Source organism: Desmodus rotundus, chromosome 2, assembly GCF_022682495.2.
Source record: "Desmodus rotundus isolate HL8 chromosome 2, HLdesRot8A.1, whole genome shotgun sequence".
Classification (NCBI taxonomy): Eukaryota; Metazoa; Chordata; class Mammalia; order Chiroptera; family Phyllostomidae; genus Desmodus; species Desmodus rotundus.
This window is the reverse complement of record NC_071388.1, coordinates 82,320,589-82,330,949: the sequence shown is the minus strand read 5'-3', so window position 1 is coordinate 82,330,949 and position 10,361 is coordinate 82,320,589. Positions and strand designations below refer to the sequence as shown.

Here is a 10,361-nt window from a genome sequence, read left to right as displayed (position 1 = left end):
CCTATCAGGTGCAGATAGGGGTATTGAGATGCCCAACTATAATTTTGCATTTGCTTATTATCCTTTCAGCTTTATCAGTTTTTACTTCATGCTGTTTGAGGTGTTGTTACGTTGTGCTTATAAATTTAGGATTGCTATGCCTTCCTGGTAGATTGATTCCTTTATTTTTTATGTAATAGTTTTCTTTGTGTCTATTATTTTCTGTCTTTGAAGCTTACATTTTCTTTTCTTCCCCTCTGTGCCACTGAGTGCCAGCTGCCACTGGCACAGTCCCAGGGCAAGGATGCAACCCAGGGTTTTTCTTTCAGCACCAGCCACCAAGTCCTGGCCCCACTGCCTGGGGGAGGACCTGTGAAAGTGCTATTGAACCTTACGTTTTCTGATGTTAATAGGGCCACTCCTGCCTTTGCCTTTGATTAATGTTTGCATGGCATATATATTTCCATTCTTTACCTTCAAATTATTTGAAGTTATGTTAGTGCTTTAGTCTGCCCTTTGTCTTCTATGTCTCATTTTTATCCTATCCCATCTTTCTATTAGGTTTTCTTAATTTTCTGTGAGTTACATCAACATTTTTAAGGTTTTATATTGATTTTTAATAGTATCCATAAATATATTGCTTTGTATGGTTACCTATTATTTCTCTAGATACTATAATATACATTTACATACATATATACATTTATAATATACATAACTTACTGTAGTCCACAGTTAGTGATGTTTTACCACTTCAAATGGAGTGTAAAAATTTATTTCCTTTTAGGTCCTTTACCTTAATTTCATTTATTGTATCTTCAGTTTTATAAATTTTTTTTAGCAGCTCAACATATTTTATTCAATATATCATGGATATTTCTGATTTCAATGTTCATTTAATAAAATAATTATGGTTAAAACACCAATAATTATGGTTAAAATTGCCTTATCAGATATTAAAACATATATATTTTTAATTTTTATTGTTATTCAATTACAATTGTATGCCTTTTCTCCCCATCCCTCTACCCCACCCCAGCTGAACCCACCTCCCTCCCCCACAGTTTTATAAATTTTATTTACTTCTTTTTCTTTACAACTATGTCCTTGTTGTGATTTTTTTCAATTTTTTTAAAGCTGTTTCAAGGGAATTTGTAATTGTCTTTTAGAAACTGTTTAAGATAGATGTTTTCTTTTAGATAATTCAAAATTTGATTTAATTTGGTGTTGGTATTAGTTGATTACCTTTCTGATTCATGGTATGGTATTCCTAGTTCTTGATATGAGGAGTTATTTCCAATTGTATCTTGAAACACTTGATGTTATATTATAAACTTTGACTTTTACTTAATCGTCTATTTTAGGAAGTGGGGATGCGAAAGGCTGACTCACACACTGTGTTGCTGCAGGATGCCAGCTGCAGCTCGGCTTCCCACAATGTGCTACTGATAAAGATAGAAGAGTGCAAGCAAAATGCTCACTAGTTTCACCTTCTGACACATCCTTTGTCTCGTGGCTGCTGGGTGGGGATTCATCTCACTACTGGATGTTCCTCACTAACACCACACCTGCAGGCAAATCTGAATACTCCTGCTTTTGCCTGGCAGGGAATAAAAGATCAAATCCCTGCTCAGTTGTGCTGAGTCTACTTTGGAAGAAGAATAAGAGCACCTGCTGCTTCTGCTAGGTGGGAGATAATAACCAGCTCCCAGGTGAGCCCCGCTAACACTGTCTCAGGGGAATTGGGCAGTGGATGGAAAATCAACTTTCTTTAAGTTAGGGGTATCAAACTCATTTTCAGGGGGGGCCACATCAGCCTCACAGTTGCCTTCAAATGGCCGAATATAATTTCCACTCCTTAGCAGTTAAGGAGTAGTTACATTTATACAGCCCTAAAATTATTTTGGCCCTTTGAAAATGAGTTTGACACCCATGCTTTAAGTGCTTCCAACACTAACCCCATAGCTGATTTCCACTGGCCAGAAGATGGATACTTAGCTCTTTGCTTACCCAGACGACTCAGTCAGGTGGGCTAAGTGGAGTGATAGTCGCTCAGAAACAGAAACTTAGCTCCTCGCTCTATCCTGCCAATGCCTCCCAGTGAGAGAATGGGAGCACAGGTGCCTGCTTCCACCTGCAGGCGGGTGGGGTGGAAGATCACCTCAGCCCCACTGGAACCATAGGAGAATGGCATGTTTTCTCCCTTAGTGTTAGTGGAGGATGGTGCGTATTGAGAAAATGGTATTCTGTTGTTAGGTTATCTTTTTCCTGGAGCTTTGGCTAAAAAAGAACAAGTTTTTCTTGGGTAATTTCCCCCTCTTGTGCCTCTTGGTGGTTCCATGTTAGAGGCTTTGGCAATGTCCTGTCTAGGATGTATGGGAGACAAAAGGAAAAAAGGGACATCACCTCTGTGTCTTCTTTAGGGTGTCAAGATGTTTAGACTGTTGGCTATTTTGTAACTTTTGAGATCCTTTCTAAGTTTGTATGTTGTATTATGTTCAGGTTTTTTGTTTTATTGTTTTTAGTTGTTAGAGGGAGTAGTTAAGATAAATAAGGTTACTTTATTTTGGCAGATCGAGACATTTTCAAGGACAGTGGCATGAATAAATACCTCCTCGCACAACCATATCAAAATTACAACTAAAATATAGAACAACTGTCACTCAGAACTTCAGCAAGTAAGTTTAATGGAAATCTGACAACTATGGAATTAAAGAAACCACATCCATCCAGACTGGTAGGAGGAGCAGAGATGAGGAATGGGTGGTCCTGAATCCACATGTGGTGGATAAAAATTCAGAGGTATTTTTTGGGAGTGAGAAATCCCAGAACCACACTAGGCCCCCAGCCCAGAGTTCCAGTGCCAAAAAGATAAGTCTCCATAACTTGCAGCTGCAAACCCGGAGGGATTGAATAGGTAGAAGAAACTTCTGGAGTCCCAAGCAGTTCCCCTTAAAGAACCCACACACAGATTCACTCAGAATCACTGCCTCTGAGCTCCAGCACTTGGGTAGCAACTTGAAAGGCACCAGTGGCATAGAAGGAGGAACCGAAGTGTCTGGCATCAAGACAGGAGCTGGAGTAGAGTTTTCTCACCTAGGAAGGCAGAGGTTCTTGTCCATTTTCTGAGCCCTTTTTGCACAGCACCATAGTGCTGGCAGGTGGATGCCACATCTGAGACTCCATCAACCTAACACAGTTTGCCCCATCCTAGAGATTCCCTGAGACTCCTTCCCACCCAATTTATGGGCCCACCCAAACTGTTAACCATGACTATTCCATATGAGTGGCTGGTCTTGGCTCATGCTTCACAACTTCCTCGATCCTTTCAAACAGCTGCCTCAGTTAGCTCCCAGCCACTAAGTGGCTCCAGACCTGGCACTAGCAGCAGCTAGCCTAGACACACAGCTTGGCTTCACCTTGGACCAGCACAAGTAGCAGCCATCTGAAAATGCTTTATAGCTCATGTAAGGTGTCCATGGGCAGAACACAGGTGGAGCAAGACCTTGACCGGCACCACCTTGGAAACTGCAGAACATGTACACCCAGTGGACAGCTATAGACCACATTGGAGCACCACCACCCTGCCCCCCCTGCACAGTTGATCCTCCATGGGAGGCAGAGGTTGGTGTTCAGTGGGCAGAGGTTGGTGTTCAGTGGTCACAGCCAGTCCTTGCAGCTGACTGGCCTGGGTAAATTCCTCCCATTGACTGCCAAGAGCAATCAAAGCTCAACTACAAGAAGAGGGTGAACTCAGCCCACATGGAGAGTGCACCAGAAAACCCAGCTTGGGTGATAGGGGAGGCTGTGCCACTGGATTCTATAGGACACCTACTACATTAGACCAAGCTACCAAGACAGAGAGTCATAGCATCTCTACCTCATACATAGAAACAAACACAGGGAGGCTGCCAAAATGAGGAGACAAAGAAACATGACCCAAGTGAAAGAATGGATCAAATTCCAGAAAAAGAACTAAACAAAATGGAGATAAGCAATCTATATTTCAGGATTTGTAACACTGTTTATAAGGATGCTTCAGGAACTTAGTGAGGACCTCAACAACATTTAAAAGATCCAGTCAGAAATGAAGGATACACTAATTGAAATAAAGAACAATTCTTTATAAAGAATCAACAGTAGGGTGGATGAAGCTGAGAATAATATCAGGAATTTGGAATATAAGGAAGCAAAAAACAATCAATCAGAACAACAAGAAGAAAAGAGGATCCAAGGAAACAAGGATAGTGTAAGCAGACTCTGGGACAACTTCAAGAGGTCCAACATTTATATCAAAGGGATGCCAGAAGGAGAAGTGAAAGCAGTAAATTGGAAACTTATTTGAAAAAATAAATGAGACATACTTCCCTAATTTGGTAAAGGAAATAGACATGCAAGTCCAGGAAGCATAGAGAGTCCCAAACAGTATGGATGCAAAGAAGCCCACACCAAGACATATCATAATTAAAATGCCAAAAGTTAAAGATAAAAAGAGAATCTTAAAAGCAGCAAGAGAAAAGATGTTAGTTACCTACAGGGTAATTCCCATAAGACTGTCAGCTGATTTCTCAAAAGAAATTTTGCAGGCTAGAATGGATTGGCAAGAAATACTCAAAATCATGATAATCCAGGCCCTGCTTCCCAGAATACTCTACAGCAACGATATTTAGACTTGAAGGGTAGATAAAGAGCTTCCCAGAGAAGAAAAAACTAAAGGAGTTCATCATCACCAGACCATTATTATATGAAATGTTAAAGAGACTTATATAAGAAAAAGATCAAAACTATGAACAGTAAAAAAGGGAAACAAATATCTATCAACAATTGAATATAAAAACAAACTAAGCAAAAGGAATAACAGAGAAAGAATCATGATACAGGGACAGTCTGATGGTTGCCAGATGGGAGAGAGGTATGTGGAAATGATCAAAGAAGCTGGGGTTAAGAGGTATAGTAGCTAGTAACAGAATAGCCATAGTGTATAAAACACAGTATAGGAAATGGAGTAGCCAAAGAACCTACACAAGCCTCATGAACAATGGTGTGGGGACTGCCTGAAGGAGTGGGGGGTTCTGGCTGGAGGAGTCACAGGGGGAAAAATTGGGGCAGCTCTAATAGCATAATCAATAAAACATAATTTAAAAAATTAAAAAATAACAACTTCCAAAAATATTTTAAAAACAAAAAATTTCAATTGCATTTTGCATATTGACCTTTTATACAATGACCTTGATGAACTCACTTATTTATCTTATAGTTTATACATTGTTTTGTATTTCCTGTGGATTTAGCTATTAAATCTACAAACACTTTTATGTTTTCCTTCTAATTCATATTCTTTTATTTCTTTTGTTCAACCTTTTAGCCTGCAGTGTAGTAAAAGAGATTAAATATGGTAATAATGATAATCCTTGATTGTTCCCAATCTGAATATATGTGACAATATGTATATAAATGTATAAAACAATATTAAAATGTGGAAAATATATAAAACAATATATGTAACAAATATAGAAATGATAAACATATTTTATGTTTTCACTCTTATTTTGTGGTAGCTGTAAGTCTCTTCCATTAATAAGTACATCTTTCTATCAGGTATTGCTATTTTTTATATCCGTTCTGTGTTAATGTGAAGAACTACATTGATCTTTTGGGATTTTGTACTCCTTTTGTTTGTTAAAATATTATTTATATACAATAACATTTACCAATTTTATATGTAAAGTGTTGAATTTGGTAATTGTGTACAATTGAGCAATCACCAATATAGCCAAATATTGTCCTACACTGTAAAAGTCTTTCTCTTCCCTTCCTTAATGAAGCTCCTTTCCAAAGACCCAGCCCACTGATCTTCTCTCTGTCACTATAGTTTTGACTTAATTAGAATTTCATTCACTGTACATTGTCTTTTTTGTCTTCTTTCATTTTCCATAGTATTTTCAAAATTCATCCACATTGTTGATTGTATTAATACTCTGTTCCCTTTTATTGCTCAGTAGAATTTTATGGTATGAATAAGTATCAATGTAGTTATTTACCCAGCATTTGATGAAGATTTGGGGTTGCTCTCATTGAGTTGCTTTCGTAATATTCTAATATGAATATTAGTGTACACATTTTTGAGTGGATATATATTTTATTTTTCTTAGAGAATTAGCTAGAACTGTAATGGTCGTGTTGTAGGGTAAATGTATGCCATATTGTTTTCCTAACTGGCTATACTATTTCGAATCCCCATCAGCAGGGTCTCCACATCCTTGCCAAAATTACAATGTGTCAGTCTTTTTTACTTTCATTGTTTGTGTGTCTGTGTGTGTATGTGGAGGTCTCACTGTAGTTTCAGCTTGCGTATCTGTGATGACCAATGAGGATGAGAATTTCTTCTTGGTTTATACAATATTCATCTACTTTTATGAGATGTCTGTTTAAAGATGTGGCAATATTTTTATTGGGTTATATGTCTTTTTATTATAGAATTCCTCATAGATTCTGGATGATAAATATTTGTTTATAAAATTATTCTGCTAGTCTGTGACTTGTCATTTTCTTGTGTTAAGTGTCTTAAAAATATAAAAAGGTTTGATCTGAATGACGTCTATTTTATCAATTAATTTTAGGTATAATTTGTACCTTTGATATTTTTTGAGAAAACTGTTTAGTGCCACAAAAATTCTTTCTCCTCTAGAAATCAAGTAGGTATAGTTTATATATTGAGAACCAATATCCATTTTAAATTAATTTCTGTGTATGTAAAAGTAAAACTTTAGTTTGTTTTTTTCTATTAGATATCCATTTGTTCTAGCAACATTTTTGAAAAGATTATATTTTCTCTACTTAATTGCTTTGGCACATTTGTGAAAAGGCCATTAACCATGTAAGTGTAGATCTGTTTATTGGCCCTCTATTCTGTTTCACTGATTTGTATCTCAGTCGTTATGTAACTATCACGTGTCTAGATGCATGCAGTTTTAGTTATTGAAGTCTTCTAGAGTAAGTCCAGCTTTCTTGTTCTTTTTCAAAATTGATTCCAGTATCCTAAATCCTTTGCCTTTCTATAATAATCTGAAAGGTAGTTTGTTAATTCATTCTAAAAAGAAGGAATAGATTAAAATGTAATAAAAATAGAGATTTAAACAACACTATGAACCAACTTGACCTGTCATTTATAAATCAGAACTTCATCACCTGCAGAAAGCACATTATTTTTAAGTTCACACACAGCATTCATAATACAGATCACATGCTAGGGTATATGATATGTAAAATATTTAAAAACATTTAAAGCATATGCAAATTTAAAAATATTAAAAATGAATGACAAATCAATACTTATGAAGTGACCAAATATTTGAAAATTAGGCAGCATACCACTGCAACATAACCCATGGGTCACAAAAGATACCACAAAATGGTAAAACAGTTAAACTGAGTGATATTAAAGAGATAACATATCAACTTTCTAGGATATAGCTAAAGCTGTGCTAAAAGGATAATTCCTAGATTCACAGCTTATATTAGGAAAAGATAAGAGTTTAGAAATAAGGACCCAAACCTCAAAATTAAGACATAAGATGAAGACCCAATTAATTTTTTTAATGTGAATATGAAATAACCAGAGCAATGATTAGTGACATTTTACAAAAGAACTACTGATTAACAAGACAAATAATCAAAAGTTAAAAGTTTCTTCTTTGACAAAGGGACAAATTGATAACAATTGATAAACCCTAGGAAAATGATCAAATGTAATCTGAGATGAAAACACAAATCACCTATATCAGTATTGCAGGGGAAAAGATCCAACAGATATATATTTTTAGATAAATAAAGGATAAGGAAATATTGTGAATAACTCTGTGCCTACAGCTGGAAATTTATTTTTACCAGAAATCTCTATTTTAAAGGCTTCCAGCTTAGATTTAGCTAATTAGAGGGACTTTTTGGTATGGGGGAAACAGGGGCCATTTTTCTCATGAGGTTTCTCTGTGAGGTCGTAGGTGGCAATGCACAATGAAGTGTTCTTGTTTCCTTCCTGCCTCACGCCCCACTTAAACTTCTGGCTCCTGGCCTTGCTGACCAACAGCAGACTCAGACTCACCACTAGGTGCTTGGCTGAGGGCCGGCAAAGGTAGTCATCGCACAGAAACAGTCATTGCCTAAGAGGCAGTAATTTCTAAAAATAGATTCCACACAGGCAGCAGTTTCCAATCCTCTGTGAGTTCCCTTTGTGCTGCACCATTTCGGTGTGTAAATTGTGGTGGTTTCTTGAATTTTCCTTCAAGCTCTATTTTGTGCACTGCTTTCAATGGCTTTCTCGGGGACCATTTTTCTGATTCAATGATACTCACTTCTAGACGTCCGTTACCCCATCTCCCATAATCAAGTAAGTTCAAATTCCCATGTGAAATATTTTTTTCTTCAATACTTGTAGAGGCTCTATGAATTTCTGATACTTAAAGTTGAGGGAAGGGGGCATAATATTAACAATGTACTCCATGTTTCATGAAAAAATAGTATATCATGTGATATCAATATTATTAGCCAATGGCTATTTTAATATAAGCATCAGCTGATAATATGGATAATTAGTCATTTTATAAGTCTCCATTTTAAGGTGTTACAGGGCATTTTAATTAGGTCAATGTTAGCTCAATATTTGTGAATTATGACAGTAGACATTTGTTTTTGCATTCAGATAAACAGCAGTATTGGTGCCTCTGATTGATGGCAGGAATGGGGATAACCTATGCTCTTGGCAGTCACTCAAGAATGCAGGTTGACCCAGGCCTTTACACCTTCCCTACAGAACTTCCAGTTTGCCCTCAACATTGTCATAAGCTTGAATATTAAAGAACAGACAGGAGGACAGAGAAAGCATACAAACTTCTTAACCATATTGGCCTCAAAATGATACTCAACACTTCTACTCCCCAATCATTTACAACAACTATAATTCCATATACTTGCATTGGTCAGAGATAAGGTTTGGGGAGGGGACATGCTGGAAATACAGTTCTTGACAATAGCATGTTCCCAGAAGAAACTGTAGTTCATGAAAGGAGGCAAAGATCTCTGGTTATAGGTAGCCATCTGTGTCAACAATGGCTACCAAATACCCAGGGGACAGTTCCCCTAGAAAATGATCTCATACACACAGGGGAAGGAAACACAAAATTCTACCTACTTACTGTGTTGAGTTCAATATTTGTGTTTTCCATGTGAGTTTTTCTCCATCAGGTTCAAAATAGATTCCTTCCATTCTTAATCTACAAAAACAAACAAACAAACAAAAAACAAGTTTTTAGTACCCTTCTCCTATAATGATGTAAGAGGGACCAAAAAAGCACAATACCATCTTTATCGTAAAAATAGATGGATAGGAATTCCACAGTGAGTGGAATTCTATAGGGCAACCCTAGAAGGAAACTCTCCTTGAGAAATCCCTGAGCGTGTTCTCCAAGAGGAATTCCCCAGTCCTTTATTCTCCAGACCACAGGTGGCAAACACAAGGCCCTCCACCTTGTTTTGTCTGGGCAGCACCCTGTTTCTACCCAGCGGCAGCACCAAGCTCTCACTTAACCGTTAAGGAGTACTTACATTTATACAGTCCTAAAGTTATATTAAGCCCTTTGAAGGCAACCATAAGGCTGATGTGGAAATGAGTTTCACCCCGGTGAAAATGAGTTTGACACCCTGCTCCAGGCCCTTGCTTCCAACCTCTGGGAGAGTCATCATCTGGTTTGTTTTTTGTCTCCCATGACTACATCTAAAGTGGATATTTGAGGATTGTATAGCTTTTGCGTCCTGCTCTTTGAAGTCTGTAAGCCAGAGTACTGTTTTAAGGCTCAATCACTCAAATACTTGATAGGGCAGGTACCTAATTTAGGGGCACTATTATTCTTTCAGAATCATGTTAAGTGTCTGGTTTAATTCCTTGCAGACAAGACTGGCATAAACACATCCTAAGTTATTCCTTTGGCATAGTTCTTAAGTCTACTTTATTCCTTGGTTTGCTTTGTACTATGTTTTCCTCTCGGAACTTACACTCGGGTCACAGCTGTCCCTGGAAACATGATGCTACCATTTTTTCTAATTCTCTGAGAACCGACCTCTACACACGAGGGTTAGCCCACATTCTTTGACCGCAGTCTAGCTGCAGGAAAGACAAGATAGTCTCTGGCATTTTTGTCTTCAGTCATGGTACAGTTTTTGCCTCCAACCAAGGTACCTAAGGCAGAAATTTCCCTAAAGAAAAGGTTTCCCATATGCTAAGAAGCCCTCAAAGTGAAAAATTCTCCTACATTTGAATATGGCACAATTTGAAATTTATACATAATCACAACTACTCTTTCTATATCATCTATGCATTTAAAGTTAGC

The 10,361-nt window shown here is 37.4% G+C and overlaps 1 non-coding gene across 1 annotated transcript; it reads right to left on the bottom strand.

Moving 5' to 3' along the window:
- Positions 1 to 234: 234 nt before the first annotated feature.
- On the bottom strand, positions 235 to 364 carry LOC112320734 (small nucleolar RNA SNORA30/SNORA37 family). Its single transcript, XR_002976445.1, has one exon. It is a non-coding gene; the product is annotated as a small nucleolar RNA SNORA30/SNORA37 family (small nucleolar RNA).
- Between the last annotated feature and the right edge of the window lie 9,997 nt (positions 365 to 10,361).